The 17,066-nt window shown below is 38.7% G+C and overlaps 1 protein-coding gene across 5 annotated transcripts in view; it reads left to right on the plus strand.

The window, feature by feature from the left end:
- Positions 1 to 15,592: 15,592 nt before the first annotated feature.
- Positions 15,593 to 17,066, plus strand: part of GPHN (gephyrin) — a 453,097-nt gene continuing 451,623 nt past the window's right edge. For 3 of the 5 annotated variants that reach the window (XM_054026833.1, XM_054026832.1, XM_054026834.1), the window contains exon 1: positions 15,594 to 15,695. The gene's annotated coding sequence lies outside the window, so the exon portion shown is untranslated. Of the gene's footprint in view, positions 15,696 to 17,066 lie in introns of all 5 variants that reach the window. The other 2 variants (XM_054026831.1, XM_054026835.1) reach the window with 2 other exon arrangements.

Genomic DNA, 17,066 nt, shown 5'->3' on the forward strand with positions numbered 1-17,066 from the left:
TTTATCAGTGCATACTTGAAAGGGTGGAGTTTCTGATAATTTAACAAAGACAGACTTTCTTTCAATTTTTAACACTTCAAACAAACAGCATATTTTGAAGTTTGAAAAAAAAAAAATCTCCGTTTCATTTAATCAGGTTTCACTTGCATGGTTATCTCAGATGTCATAAATTTTGTTTTCCAGTTGTCTGTAGGAAAAACAGGGTAGGTAGAACCTGAATTTTTAATCTGGATAAAATCCTGCCCTGCACCCCTAACTAAACAAACAAAAGCACAACAATCTTTAAAACCTTCTTGTAATGATACAAACAAGCAAAAACGGGTAAAAAGCCACTTTCACTTCCCTCTTGTAGTTCACTCTTTTCCCTCAACCTCATATTTATATGGTGAATAGTTCCTTGTATCTTTATAAGTAGTTCCACTTGAATTTTGCATGGAACTTAATTTGTATCTTAATCTTGGCAGTGAGACTTCTATACAAGATTTAAAATTGAAAGATGCTATGTAGGTGATAAGTATTTTGACACTTTAAAAAAAAAAATCCCCACCAACTATTGCTATTTAAGAAAATTATTTCCAAACTGAGATCCTACAAACTAAATCAGAAACCTGAGTGGAATTTTGTAGCTAATAGTAAGATAGCTCTGAAATTACAAAGGGTATTTCATAGAGATGCTGATATATCCTTGACAATATCTAGGCTAGTGGGTGCTATTAGAATAAAACAGTGCAATTTCACACCTTTCTGGTGAGTTACAGCATCACGATGGCAAGAATTCCCACTCGGAATTTATTTTCAGAAATGACATAAACACCTTCTTATAATTAATCTTTTGAACAAAAAGTACTGGAATGTAGCAAGGGAAATATACAAAGAAACCAACAGTCTCTGGAGTTAAAAAATAGAATTAAATTTTCTGTGAAGTTCTCTAATCTGTACATTGAGAGATAAGGTGTCAGAGAGAGAGAGAGAGAGAGAAGGAAAACAATACCGTTTCACGATCTCTCTTTGAGACAATGATACTGATCATACTTATAATATAGTTTTGTTCCATGTAACAGACTTGTTTCTTTCAAGAAGTCTTTAATATTTTCTCTGCCATGAAATGTGAACTTTTTGTTAAGTAAAAGCTTTTTAAGGGTTATTCATTTAAATGGTACAAATGCCATTAAGTGTAGACCTGATTGTTACAAATGACAGCATGTAGAACAGATCTTTGTAATGCAGTCCTTTAGAATAGTAGAATATCCAGTTAATCTACTAACAGGTGATCTGTTTACACAGGACCCAGCTTGTCACGAAGATCTGATTTACTTCAGGCTTAAGGCATAATAATTGAAAAAGTAAAGTCACTAAAAGAAAGGTCTTTGGGAAGGGTAATTACATAATGTACTCCTACAAGCTGTCCATATCCACTCCAGATACAAGGATCAGGACAGCATTTTCTTACTGGTGTTGCAGATGTTTTCCACCACAGCTGAAATACCTTCAAAATTGCATGAACATGGGAACTGTTAGCACTTTGAGGTAAATTTTTTAATCTATTAAAATCATTTAATTTAAAAAATATTATTAAGCAGTTGCCAAATTTTAAAGAAAGTCAAATTATTGAACTGGTGTAAGTCACTGGCTAAGCACCTGAAACCAGAGTTTGTTGGAGTGCTAAACCAGATTTTGATTGAATGTAATGGCCTTTTCTGCAGATTCAGAGAGAGCATTTTCTTCATCTTTGTTTAATTCAGTGACTAGTTTATTCAAAGTTAAGAAACTAATTGGGAGTTGAAAAAGCGTGAAACGCTTGTTTTCCTCTTCTGATCGGTGAATGACAGCTAGGTGTGGCAGGATGAAATCTACTAGTTCTAAAACCTTGAATAACATAACCAGAAAGTCAGTTCAATTCACTAACTACAGATACTTCTTTTTTTAATAAATCAATTAGTTTTAAATACAAAACATGTTTTGATCAAGTAGTTTTTTATGTATTCAGCACATTTTAAGTAGTATTTCACTAAAAAAATTAAAATTTCTTGCATTTTAACTGAATTTTAATTTTCATCAAAGTAGAGTTTGACAAATCACAAGTTTAAAATTTTTTAGCATCTATTAAATGAGAAATGCATCATTTATCATTTTCTAACATAATAAACAAGATAACTTACATGTATTCAGATTTTTAATATTTAAGTTATATATTGCTTAAATAAATGTGTATAGATATAGTGTATCCTCCTGGTTAGCAAAAAGAAGCACCAAGTTAGCATAAAGCCTGTATACAGTAGAATCACAGAGTTACGACCTGAGTGGTCAGCTACACACCTCTTTTGGAACCGGAAGTATGCAATCAGGCAGCAGCAGAGACGAGAAAGAAAAAAAGAAAGCAAATAGAGTACAGTACTGTGTTGAACATAAACTACTAAAAAAAGGGGGAAAGTTTCTTACCTTGTCAAATCTTTAAAAAACAAAACAAAACAAAACAACCTGTTTCTGTGCTTGTTTCATTTACATTAAGATGGTTAAATGCCGCATTTTTCTTCTGCATAGTGAAGTTTCAAAGCTGTATTAAGTCAATATTCAGTTGTAAACTTTTGAAATAACAACCATAACATTTTGTTCAGTTACAAACATTTCAGAGTTACAAACAATCTCCATTCCCAAGTGCTCGTTACTCTGAGGTTCTACTGTGTAGCTGCAAATCAACATGTTTTAATGGTTATCAACCTTTCTTTAGGAAAATAACTAAAAAGTACTAATGCAAAATAAGATTAAAATCAGTGATTTAGATCAAGGTTTCCTGCATGCAAATGTACAGCATGATTTAAATTGCTGTGAGTTAAATCATTCTAACCAGGTAGTTAGGTAAGTTTGCTTTAGTGTAGCAAAGAAGTTTTTTAAGATACTTCCAAAGCCCACTATGCTGAAATGCTAGCTGTTACGTGGGCTTGAGAGGGTTTCTGAATTGCTGCTGGAGATGTGTAAGGTAGCCACCTTGGTTTACATATTTTCTACCTTTTTAATTTTAAAACACAACATTGGTAAAAGGATGTTGAAGGCAGCTGAGGGGTAGAAGTTACTGCTTACTGCACTGCATTGCTTTGGGAGGTCCCAGATGTCTGACAGGCATAGAAGATCTCAAAGAAAATAAAATAAGTTCAGAAAAAAAATCCCTTTTAAATTTGGTCATCTTTCCATATGTTTTTCCAGTTGTTTATACAGTACGCAAAATGTGCTATGAGGTTTATGGACATGCTATGAAATTAGCCCAACTTTCACAGTTTTACCAAGTTTTACCATATTCTATGGATATGGATATTATTGACCACGGGGGTCACGTTTTCAAGCTTTTCTCCACAACCATGAGGGCTAGAAACTTTTTTTTAAATGAGAGCTGAGATTCTTATGTAAACAAATGACTCCTGAAGGAAAAAGACTAAGTATCATGAAACTTATGATTTACTGTTAGAAGTGGCAATGCTTCCCAAGCCTATGACTTTGAAACCACCTTCCATGTGAATAACTCCAGTGCCTGCTTCTTTTCTATTCTTTCTTGGAATAGATCCTCCTTTGCTTGGTGTATGTGGAGGGGTGGTGGTTTTGAGAGGCAAGAAAAATCCCCCCTGGGTGTTAGCAGAGCAAAACTGGGCTATAATCTGTCTCCTAGCATCAGTTTTTCAAACACTAGAGTGGACAGTTAGCTAGTGGCCTACAGAGAAGCAGGTTACAGAAGTGACAGAAGTCCCCACTCACTCAGTACATCAGCAGCAACTTGGCCCAACCACCTTTCCTCTTTCCTCCTGCATTGCTGGAGCACTAGTGATGGGTTGTGGAGACTACATTGTTGGTGGATGACAGAAGATAGGAGCTGCCTTTTGAGCAGCCATGTGGCTTCAGCAATGCTGGGCATACCCATTGGAGCAGCCTACTGGAATGGTGATCACCTCAGTCCCCGTCTCAGAGGGTATATCTACACCTACACTTTTGTACTTAGGCTGATCCCTAAAGAACAAACATTTGTAGCGTGGAACTAACAGGGAAGGTAGCCTGTGTTAAATATGTCAAGTTAATTGGCAATCAACTAGAAGTACAAAAGTCTAGTGATAGTTATGTACTCACTTAGGGCTAGTCTGCACTGGCACCGCTAAAGCACTACTGCGGCAGCACTTTAACATAGCTTGTGTGGTTGTGGCAGAGTGCTGGGAGAGAGCGCTCCGAACGCTCTAAAAATACCACCTCCATGAGGAGCGCAGCTCCCAGCGCTGGTGCACTGTCTACACTGGCACTGTACAGTGCTGACACTTGCTGCGCTTGGGGATGGGTGTTTTCTCACACCCCTGAGTGAGAAAGTTGCAGCGCTGTAAATTGCCAGTTGCAAGTCCTTAGATTGTAAATTCTTTGTGGTAGAGACCTTATTATGTTTTCATACAGTGTTTTAGTGCTGGGGCTGCTGTATACTGCTGTGCCTCTGCACTACTGCAATAAAAAAAAAAAGATAGAAAACAAGCCCCAGAGACAGCTAGCTATATTAAAAAGCAGTAGGCCCTATCATTTTTGTGCAGGTCACTACATTTTATACCCCTCATCCTCCACCCATAGGGTGACCATTCATCCTATTTTGGCCAGGACGGTCTCCTTTTTAAGACCTGTCCCAGACATCCCCACTTGTTTGGCAAAAGATGGGTGGTGCCTCCTAGGGGGCATGGAGGAACATTTTGGGGCACAAGTGGCAATGCCAGGTGGCTCAGGTCACCCTGTGTGAAGGTGTGGGAGGAGGGGCTCGGGTCAGCCCTGCATGGCGTTCCATTTTCACTTTGGGAAATATGGGCACCCTATCCACCCAACTCTCAGAACCCCCCACAAAAGGTAAGTGATTCCTGTCCATCACTATCACACTACTAAGGCCAATGCCAGCCTAAGACTTTTGGGGTGTGTTAGCAAGATTTTTGTGTGTGAATACACCACAGATAAACTGACTCATTTTGCACTTTTAGAAAATGTGTGGAGAGGGAATTCTTAGGTCTTCATTCTTTTGCTGTAGACTTGGAACTCTTATACGTATACATATACACTGTTTAATGAGGGGCAGGAGATGAATGCGTGCTGAAATATTTTACTACGATGACTTTGGAATGACTGCATTTGCCACAGATGAGAATCAGAGTCCAGCTGTACCAACCTGTGAGAGAGAGGAAAAATATTTAGAAACCTAAAATCTACCTAAAATAGCTTTTTCATACGTAGTAATGTCACCTTTAAGGTTTGCTGACTCAGGATATACTATGACATATAAATAAGGGCTTTGTGTAATTGGAAAGCTAAAAGTCTCTCCAGTTGTGAATAACACCTTTTCCTAGTCCTAAAGGGTCATGAAATAGTAGTGCCTGTCTTATCCCTGGACCGGTGTAATTTTGTGGTGGTGGTGGGGAGGGCGGGGGGGAATGGATGTAGATTGATTTAAATCAGAGTGACTTAAATCATTTATTTTAGTCATGACTTATATCAGCAAAGAAAGAGCCCATATTAAATTGATTTTTAGTTAGTTTCCCCCGAAAAGGTTGATTCTCATTGTTTGGTATAATTTGATTGTACTTTTTGCTAGCCAGGAAGATACACTATATCTACACTCTTATTTAAATAATTTTGTATCTTAACATACATTTATTCAGATTGTTCATTTTTACATTTTTATTATGTTAGAAAATAGGGAATGACAAAATAATTTACTCGTGATTTGAGTCAGGCTGCATTGAGATGGCAATTGGAATTGAATTAAAAACACACCATTTTACAATAGTTTTATTAGTTAAATAAAACCATCTTAAATGCATTGGGTACATAAACTTACTTTTTTCTTATCAAAATAGTTTTATTTAAAATTGACTGATTTATTAACCAAAAAGTATTTTGAACTGATTGTTTCTGGTCACCGTATCCTTCAAGATTTTGGAATTGGTAGATATTACCCTGTCACACCTAGCTTTTATTAATAGGTTGGAAAACATTTTTTCCCTCTTTTTTTTTAAACTACCTGTTCATTTCTCAACTGTCAAATAGTTTAGAGTCCATAAAAAATAATACTGAAGCAGTATATGTTTGCAGTCAAAGTTTTAAAGAAAGTCATTCCACAGAACTGGTGGATGTCACTGGCTGTGCACCTGGAACTAGAGTTTATTGAAGTGTTAAAGAAGTTTTTGATAGCAGTAACCTCTTCTGCAGGTAAAGAGGGAATAATTTTGTTTAATCTGTTTCTTCAGTGCCTGCAATTTAACCTTATCCTAAAATAAACTCCTGGGGTGTTACATGAAATTTCTTCAAAATTTAAACAGTATCAGAGCTATCTGTTTGTAGTTTAATTTAGGCAATGGAAGTAGGCTTCAGTATATTCTCCTTACTTCTATCTTTACTACTTTGGCAGTGATATCTATTTTTTCCCCATAATTTTCTTCATAGTTTGTCCCTAATCCCGTAGTTAAATAAATTGTCCAAAACTCCTGTTGTGGAAATTCAAGTGGTTGAGATGCCACTTCAAGGGTCTCTGTTCATTCCCTCTTGTGGGATATGGGGCCCCTGGTGTTGAGCTGTAGAAATACCTTGAAAAGCAGTGTCCAGTCACAGACTGGAAGCACCATTAGATTATCTAGTCTGGCTTTCTGTACATCACAGGCCATTACATTTTACATTGTTAGTTTTTGGGTGCAATAAAGGACTATGTGCATGACTCCAGAAGGTCATCCAGTCTTCATTTGAAGAAATCAAGTTATGGAGAATCCATCACTTCCCGTGGTAGTTCAAATGGTTAATTACTGTCACTGTTAAGTGTGTCTTACTTCCAATTTGAATTTGTCTGGCTTCATGTTCCAGTGATTGGTTCTTATTATACCTTTCTCTATATTCTTCCTTAGTACCTGGTCTTTTCTCTCCATGAAGGTGTCACCGTGACTCAGTGCATCACAGCTGAGAATACCAGATTCAGGACAAACTGCTGAGAAATAGAGCAGGCTCACACCAAACTGGTGGCTATTCCATCATTAGGTTATACCAAGCCAGTACCAAAATAAACTCTCTCACCACATTGCATTTTTTGACTTCTTATTAACCAGTCTCCTTAGGCATTCTAGCTCTTATTATCTCACCATGCAGACACTATACTTTATGGTAAGTGGTTATTGAAAACCAATTTAATCAAATATAGGGTCCTTCTAATCCCAAGAGACTAGCCACTTAGCCAGGTCAATATATAACTCTTACCTTACCCAATGATCATGCTGCTGCCAGTCCTTTAGTAACTAAAATCTAAAGGTTTATTAATAAAAGAAGAGAATTAAAATGGTTAATAGATCATTTACTTACAATAATTGCAGTGTCTTTATATCAGGTTTATAGCAGTGATGTTATAGACTGCTGAGTTGTAAAGTCTTTGTGGAACTTCCAAAAGACTGGAAGATCCTCAGTCCATAGTTCAATATGTTCCTTTTAGTTGTAAATCCACAGTCCAGAAAATCAGGCCAGGAAAGAGGCAAAATGTAGTCATCCCAGGGGTCTTTTATACCCTTTGCCATATGCCTGGAAATTTTCTGTTTCATACAAAGTTTACAGCCCAGTTTGTGGAAAGTTAATGGCGGGACCTCTTCTTATGCCTTCCTGGATCTTCCTCCTCCTCCAATGCATGAAAGTTATGGCACAAGATGGCGTCCACGGTCACATGAACATATCACATGTCCTTACAAGGCTTGATGCCTCACAGGGGTTGCCATTGGCTGCTTGGAGTCTGAGGTGTCGGCAGGAATTGATATCTGTGTGGAATGAGTTTCTTCTATAGCCCATTGTGAGACCTAAGTGTCTTTAATAGGCCATGAAGCTTGATTAATCCATGCACAATAGCTTGCTAGACTGGATGTAAACTATATTGTGAGTGTTACCCCAGGAACAAACACATTTGAGACTAGGGTTGCCAACTTCCTACTTGCACAAAACTGAACATCCTTGTCCTGCCCCTCCTCTGAGGTCCTGCCCCGGTCCCACCCCCGCTCACTCTATCATCCCTCCCTCTGTCGCTCTCCCCACCCTCCCTCACTTGCTCATTTTCGCCATGCTGGTTTAGGGAGTTGGGATGTGTCAGCCTGTCACACTCTGTCTTCCAGCACAGCAGGTGATATAAGAAACCCCTTTGAACTTCCTGGCTTGGAGCATGGCACCCCAAGCGTTGGGTCAGCCTATTTCTGGGCCACATCCATGAATCTCCCTTGAACAAAGGGTGGAATACTGGGAAGTCCCCTCCTAAATCCAAATGCAAGGTCATTCATCTAGGAACAAAGAATGATGACCTTATTTATGGCATTGGATTCTGTATCCTAGAAAACAGTGATTCTGAAAAGGATTTATGGGTCACAGTGGATAAGCTCCTCAACATAAGCTCCTAGAAATTTTGATTGGTGCATGCTGAAATACCTTCTGGCCCTATAAAACAGAGGCCTGGGGTGGGGTGGGAGGGAGTAGAAAGAAAGAAATGATGGGCCAAGAAGCCTTTTACTGCCTGCCAATTCTTCCATTTCTGGACCGCTATCCCTCTTATCATTCCATAGCCATTTGCTGGGGGCAGGAGATGGTGGTGAGACATTTAAATCTGTAACAAAGCTGGGAGCAATAACCTGGAAATGAGGGCATAGTGACCCACAGCGACAGCCTGATACTTTCTCAGTCTTTTAGGTGAGGCAGGAAAATTCCTATCCCATTATTACACTCTCAGGGTGTTTGAGGAGGAATAATTTGCTATAGTTTGTCTAGGAAATCTGCAGGAATCATAATAATAGTTTCCAATACTCAATACACTCTCTATTCTCTATATCATGTTCTGTTTTTTTGTTTAATATATTTTACTATTTGATTCTCTAACTCTGATTTGGAGTGCTGGCTTTACAATTCTAACAGAAGAATTCACTGGAGGTGACAGGGGGAGGGGAGAGAAGAATATGTACACCCATAAGAATCAGCACATGTCTATGGCCTGGGTTTTTGTGTTTTGTTGGGGTTGTTTTGCATTGATTTTCCATGCTGCATTCCAGGAAGGTGAACAGGTGACCCAAGCACTGAGGATTATCTGCCCTGCTGCACTCTGCAGATTCATGCAGCTTCAGAAAAACTTATTTCACTTTATGCCTCTTTAGAGAGAATCCTAGAGGAATTCCCTTAATCAGAGTCTTCTGAATATGAAGGGAATCAGGGGGCTCTTTTTCTTCCCTCAGTGTTTTTGTTCAGGCAACTAGATAGCTCTGAACATCTGCGGGACCTCTTCTTATGCCTTCCTGGATCTTCCTCCTCCTCCTCAGAAAGGAAGACAAATTTTAGACTAAATTCTCTTGGGAGGAGGAAACCTTATGATTACTCTTCTGGGAAGCTATCTTGCCCTAAGAGTAGGTTCAGTCCTACAATCAGCAACCAGGGGAACTCCAATTCCTCCTCCAGAGAAACTGGGAATCACCTATTGGAATGGATGTGAGCAAGCACTCAAAGAAGAAAAAATGGTGACCTACCTCTTGTAACTGTTCTTCAAGATATGTTGCTCATGTCCATTCCAAATCCTATCCGCCTCCCCTCTGTTGGAGTCTTCTGGCACAAAGGAACTGAGCAGGCAGCGGGTTGGCAGCATTCTATGTACACCGCCATGAGGGCGCCAGTCCAGGGGGCTCCATTGCCAACCCGACAGGTACCGCTATAGGAAAAACCTTCCAACGATCATGCATGCAGTGTGCGCACACACCTATTGGAATGGACATGAGCAACACATCTTGAAGAACAACAGTTACGAGAGGTATGTAGCCATTTTTTCCATTTGGATGAATCCTTAAAACCCTGCTATGAGGGATTCTCTAAACTTAATTCCCTTTTTAAAAAGGTTTGAATAAGGTTTCCACTGGATCTGATAGGATTCCAGCTTTCTTACAGTACTTTCACTTTTTTCTTTATCCTTTTAGGATGGGCACCTGATTTGGACCAAGGTGAGGGAACTGGCTGAAGCTATCAGATCACATCTGCTCTTAATCATTGGTTGAGAAATACAAATATTTATTTTTTTATTTTGAAAACACAGAGTGTGTGGGGGCATGGGTATGTAAACTTAATTTTTAGGGCAGATTATATGTCATACTTTCTTGTTGTCATGGACTCAGCAATGATTGTAATTTTTTTTAGTCGCACCTCCTAAGTAATCTTGGCTTTGGATTCATTCAACAAATGATTGATAAAATATACCTTTAGTTTCAAATGAGTTTTTTCTGTAATTAAGTAATTTCTAACACAAATCCTTCTTAGGTCTTGTCATCTAGTTTTCTGATGATGGCTGCATTCACAATTCTTGTTGCTAACAGTGAAAGTATTAGTACTGATCTTCTTCTATAGCAGTACAGCCACTTGGATTGTCAGTAGTTTTCTACACCACTCTTTTACATTGCTATGTTGCAACAGATTCTATAAGGTGATGGGATAGGCTAGGTCACTAGTGTGTCCACTTGGAATAAGGAGGAATAACACTGGAGGAATTCAGACTAGTGGATCCCAAGTCTCAACTGTCCCTAAATGATTCCAACCACTTGGAAGATATGCTTCACCTGATAGACTGAAGGTACTGGTTAACTGCTCTGCCATTTGCTGAGGGAAGCAAGTGATTGGTGAGGTAAAATACTACACTGAGCAGGGTGCAAACACTCACATATATACGTTTTCTCAAACTAGGTCTTTAATTGTGGATGAAAAAAAGCTGTATTAGAACTATGAACAATTCAATTCATTTGCGCACACAGCATCCAGGATTCTACAGCACTGGAGATCACCAACATCTCCTAAGATAGAATACTGGCACAGTGAATAAAGTGACATGGCAGTTCTTAAGAGTAGCATAGTAGAATGGAAAAACTTCACAGATTTGCCATTTAATCTTTCTGCTTTTAGGGCTAGATACTTATAGAATTATTGTATGGGGAGTTCTATTAATGGATTTGGTGAAACAGTGCTGACAACTGTTTCTAGATTGATGTCATCGTATGATGACCATTTGATTGCGTGGTATTTCATCCGTCTAGAATGATGTTCCATATGTGTTCTTTCCCTAATTTCCTACCACTTTTTCGCTGTACTCTTTGCGGTTTTTTTCTGAAATTTCTTGTAACCTAAAGCCCTGAACAGATGTGAAATATTATCTTATGACATGATTAATATGGCTTTATAGTGGATATATAGTTTTTCTTATCTGATTGCAATTGTATGTCTTCCCCCTCTTACTTACAGAGTAAAAACATTTAATCAAAAAAAGGTCAATACCGTGAAATGATTGAAAATCCAATTTATTTAACATTCGTAATATTTAGTAGCAAGTAATTCTCACACTCCTAAACTCTCAGGTAGAAAAGTGACTCTGAAGTTGCTCTCTTAAAAGGCAGCTGTCTGTGTGTTTTGATTAGAGGGTGGTCCAGAAGAGGAAATCTGAACTAAGGAATGCTACATCTGAAAGTGCCTCTATTCCTGTGTAATGTATGGGCATAACTCAGCAATAGTGTCTGGACTAGGGGATGTTCATTTATGAGAAAGAGGGGTATGGCCAAGCGATGTAAGGCCATGCACTCAAATTGATAACATTTCTCTGCTTGTCTGTCTGGGTAAATGTAATAATTTTTGAACATCACATATGATCAAGTCCAAAATTTCAGGGAATGTTGCAGGCATCAGTGGGAAGAAACCTATTTGATTTTGAGGAAAATGTGAAATACGGGAGGGGAAAATGGGGGACAGAGTTCTTGGCATGTGGTATACACGCATGCATTGCCCTCCCTCTCAACCAAGTCTGTAATTCTCGGTAGATCAAAGAACTGGTTTATAGTAGCCACTAACACCTCTCAGCATAACACCCTACATTTCAGCTCTTCCCATTACCCCAGTTGAATTTAAAATGTTGACACCCTGAATGATTTTACTTCTAGACAGAGAGAGAAGAAATAATAATGGTAAGAGGGAAATGGGGGGACAAACAGACCCTTTGGCGTGGTGGGGAGAATGGGGGACAGTGGTATGGGGTGGGGGATCATAATCCCCCTTTGAAGGGGGAATAGGGGACACAGAACCCCTTGTTTGAGGAGGGGTACAGGGAGTCCTTGGAATAAAGGCAGATGGGAAAGTAGTACACAGGGAGCTTATGGAGTGATGCAAGTAGCCCTTAATATCTGCAGTGAACTCGACCTGCAGAAGCAACAATATGTGCGATTCTGTAGGTAACAAACGCTCATATTCTCTCCTTGCCCTCTGCCCTCAGCCTTGTCTGGCTACACTTTTGGCGTAAGACAAACTACTATAAGACTTCAATTATTTTCTAGAATTGAGTGAAGTATATTTGGTGGGAGCATAGTATTAAAATCCATTTTAGCTCTGACAATGACTTGGTAAATATGGCATCAGTGTTCTACATCTGTGTCTCGATGACTTAATATCTGATTTAATCAATTGATAAAAAAAATATTTCTTCTAACTGCCAGCCTGCAAACTCAGCCTGGATTCTGAAAACCTACCTTTGTTCCTTTTAGCTTGCACATCCTCAACAGTAATGAAGATTCAGACCAAATGGTACCATCAGTTTTATCTATATACCACAACTATCTTCATCTTCTCCCCTTAATTACACTTGAGGTTGAACAGGTGTTGTTAGGGCATCATTTGAAGACAATGAGATTGCTCTGATGCCTCTGCAGTTGGTTCATATTTATCAATTTTATGGATGATGCACATGCTGGAAAAGAATCCTGTTCACTATCTTAAAACTCTATTGATTTTTGCAGGGCTGACTGTGGAAAAATATTACTCTTGGCTAAGGCTTTCAAAGGAGCCTGAGGGAGTTAGGAACTCAGCTCCCAAAGAATTTCAGAGTTGGGTTCCTAACTTTCTTAGGCTCCTTTGAAAATTCCATACCTTGTTATGAAAGTAAATAGTCCATGAATACACACTGAGCAGATTTGCTGAGTGAGAAGGTGCTATTTTTACAGTAATTTTTCAGAGTAAATCTTCACTTTAAGGACATTCTCTCAAATATATAGTATTTCATTTCCTTGGAGTTGCACCCCTCTCAGCCTTTTAAAAATCTGCAAAGTGGCTCTTTAGATATCTTAATGACATACATTTTTAAAAAGATAAAAGTTGAAGCTGTCACTACATTTTCTTTTTTTCCAGTTAACAACCACTGTAGAACACAAATGAATCCTAATTGTGGAAGCATGTACCTCATGTCACACAGATGTCTCAGTTTTATGATATGCTTTGTACTGCAGATAATAATGGTGTTGGTTACAAATCACTGTATTCTGCTGGCAGGTTGGTGTTATGCTGAAGTATTTCATAATTGACCCAGGAAATTGATATTTAAAGGCAACCTAAGACCACCTGCATGCATGCAATATCAAATTTTTTCTTATGCTAGTGTGCACACCTTTATTTTGTTATATTTGAACTTCTTGAACCACTTGACTTTTGGAAAACTATTCTTTGTAAATGTCTAGTCATTTTGTAAGGTCTTTTCTTAACATATGAAATATTTCTAAAGCGTCTTGAACAAACTTGACAGGACATAATATTAAATTTCAGCTAACAAACACTGGTTTTTAAAAAAGATGAATGGTAGTTCAATTAATTGTACAAAATGTGTTGTTTCCACTTGTATAATTTCCTTACATTTATTTGAGACAGAACTATATACTTAAGGTCCCCATCTTGATCTTGAAACCTGTCTACCTTGTGTTTTTACTTTAACACAATTGTGCCCAGACCCTGATGGGGCCTCTTGATATTGATGTAATATACATAATAACTACAGTTAACTTTCTAGCAGTAAAAATAATATATGCCTCTAAGTTACTTGTAAGCAAACTGGCATTATTTTCAGAAAACACCAGTCAGCATTTTCAACTGTCTGTTATAAATAGTAGAAAACCTTTTCTAAATATGTCAAGTTGCTCTTATACAGTTTATGAACTAAGTGTCATTTCCTTCACCATGCCCTGCCTAGAAGATAGACTTGTAAAAAGAAGTAATTCTAAGGTCAATTAAGTGTTAGAGTGGGCCAGCCAGGGCTTTGTGAATGTTGTAAGAGGAAAGACTGATGATGTGTATAGATCTGAAATTTGGCAGCCTGTCATAAACTGCCATTTCAATAAATGAGACTGTAGAGCAGGAAGGATTGGAAATGTCTCTGGTTTTCCCACACTTTCTTTTCTTCCCTTCCTCTATTTTCCATCTTTTGATCTCCAGTTCCATTCACTTATAGTGATGGATCCCAGCAGCTTAACATATATATAGTTTATGCAGCAATTTACATTTGTAAAGGAGAGAATACTCTATGCATATAAATATACATTTTTAATACTGTACTTTAAAGTTTTGTAGAGCAGGTACAAGACTGTCTATTATTGACTGCAGTAGCAGCAGACAGGGTTAAATCCTGGCCTCCATTCAAGTCAATGGAAATTTTACCATTGATTTGAATGGGGCCAGGATTTCACACAGGGTCTTTTCATGCCATTTTTCTGATTGAGCTGACTAGAAGGTTGCATACTTCATTGCTTCTGAGGGATCAGTTTTGAGGAAAGAGGCTTCTAGTATAAAGCACCAATTTCTCTCGTTCTGGGAGTGGCAGTTTTCTATCACCTGATCCTATGCCCTCTCCACTCCACTTCTTACTGGGGGCTCTTTAACTTATGATCTACATTCATGACTTACGACTTACTCTACTTGGGGGATGGGGGTTTCTAGCACTTGTGTTTAGCAGCCATGGAGCAAGTTTCTGTTGTCAAAGTTTGCTTGTCTCATTGCTGTGGGAAAGTACTGCTTGTATGCTGTTCTTGGGAAATGGGATGTAGTATATGTGGTCATATATTCCAGAGGTTGGTTCTTGCAGCCTCTCTGGAATGCCATAGTTTACCACTTAACGACTCCAGCCTTTTTCTCCATCAACAGCCATGGAGGAAAGAGCCTGAATCCTAAGGGTAAGGTCATAGGAGAATCCTTGGAAAAATTGAAGACAACCTTGACCACTATCAGGAATTAAAAGGGAATGAACACTTGATTTATAATAAGGCAGTGCCTACACTGTTCTACTTGTTCTCCTAAAGCATGTAAGTGAGACAAAAAAACTTGTTAGGGGCTGGTGGAATAGAGGATAGTTTGGGGAGAATTTTAACCTTACCTTGGCAGTCAACATAATTCTAGGTCAGACTAGTCCAAAATGGAGCTTCTCCTAGGAGGCAGATTACCGAGTACTACAAGAAAATTGATTTGTACCATGAGGGGCAGATGGGTGTTGTGCCTATGATGCCAAGGCTACATGATAGTATTGTTTCAAGTGTAGTCTTGGCTCTGAGATGCAGGTGTGTAGCATTCCCAACTTCAAACAATATCTCACCCTTACTACTTCTTCCCCTGAACAATAAAAAACACAAAATGAAATCAGAAAGCCCATGAAAACAGTTATACCTTACTCAGATGGCGTTCACACAGCAGATAAGGTTTTATACTCCATCTTTTCCTTGATTCCCAGGTGGTCAAAGGAAGACAGCTGAATCCCTTCCTAACAGGTATTGACAAGTCTGGTTCTGTTTCCTTAGCAGGACACAGGCTGAAGTCCCACAGTTAAGATTTGTGGACCTTCATAACACAAGAAAGAACATTTTCAGGTAAACACAGATGCATTTTCCTATTCTCCTCCTTCCCCCACAACCAGTCAGTCAAATCTATTAATTTGGTCACTCATTTTTACTCCCTATTTCTTTGCGGGGTTATTCTGTTTCTGCTGCAGCCACCCGTGTTGCTCTCCAGGATTCATAGGAGGCTCTTAGCTTCCCAGCTCATCCTGTAGATGGGCCCTCTAAGTCTCCATGTTCTTTCACCTCTATTGCAGAAAGTGCAGCAGTTCCAGCTGTTTTGCTCTCTCCCCTTCTAAAAAAGTTGGTGGTGGATGGTCTGTTCTGCTTCCGGTAGCCCATTTCCCTCACATTTAAAAGATTCATGTGTTAAGTGAGGACAGAAACAACACTGGATGTGATGTCCACTGGAACTGGGAGTGGTGGGTTAGGACATTTTCTGGTATGAGAGAGCAGAGGTTGAGTTGCCTGCCTAATGCCAGAGTCCTAAGACAGGTGTTCAAAACCTAATACTGTCTTGGGCATGCTGTAACTTTTGGCAGCTAAACCTATTCTGCTTTATTCTGATCAGCTTTTTTTTTTGTGTGTGCTACCATTCTCTACAGACATTGGTTATTATAGCATATTATTCAAAATTGACTAGAAAAAGGGTTTGTTTATCCTAAGGGTAATGTAACTGGAGGTTTGTAATGCTTGGTGCTGCAGCCTCACTAACATAGACAAAGCTTTAATTACAGCTAGTAAATTAGTCTTCACAACCTGCATCTGTTCCAGGCATGTGACCAATTTGCTAAAGGAACTGTTATTGGAAATCATACAACAGGAATATGAACGGATGTTCAGTGGATGTTAGTGTATAGCAGACTGCTATCTCTGCTTTGAGTATCCAAGCATATCTGGCAGCTCTTTTATATTTTATATGCAGCATTTTCTGGGTGAATGAGTTGTATTTTAACAATAACCTCTGCTTGCTGTATCCAAAAATATGTAAAATGAGCCTCTGAACACCATTCTCTCCTTGTCTAAGTGTGACCTAGAAGTAACAGTGCAAAACCCTTGCAATACTTGCAGATTTTCTTTAGAACAAACTGTTTCCTACTATGAAGTTTGATAGAGAATTGACAGCACCTCCTCAGTCTGTTCTTAAAACCTCCGATGATGGGGATTCCACCACCTTCCGTGTAAGCCTGTTCCATAAAACTTCCCGTATAGTTAGAAATATTTTCCCAATATCTAATCTAAATCTCCCTTACTGCAGATAAAGTCTGTTTACTTCTTGTCCTTCCTTCAGTGGACATTTGTTCAATTCAGTGGTCAATTGTTCTCCGTTCTTTTTATAATAGACTGTAATATGTTTGAAGATTATCAGGTTCCCCCCTCCCCCCCCGTTGTCTTTTCTCAAGA

Source organism: Malaclemys terrapin, chromosome 4 (genome assembly GCF_027887155.1).
Source record: "Malaclemys terrapin pileata isolate rMalTer1 chromosome 4, rMalTer1.hap1, whole genome shotgun sequence".
Taxonomy (NCBI): domain Eukaryota; kingdom Metazoa; phylum Chordata; order Testudines; family Emydidae; genus Malaclemys; species Malaclemys terrapin.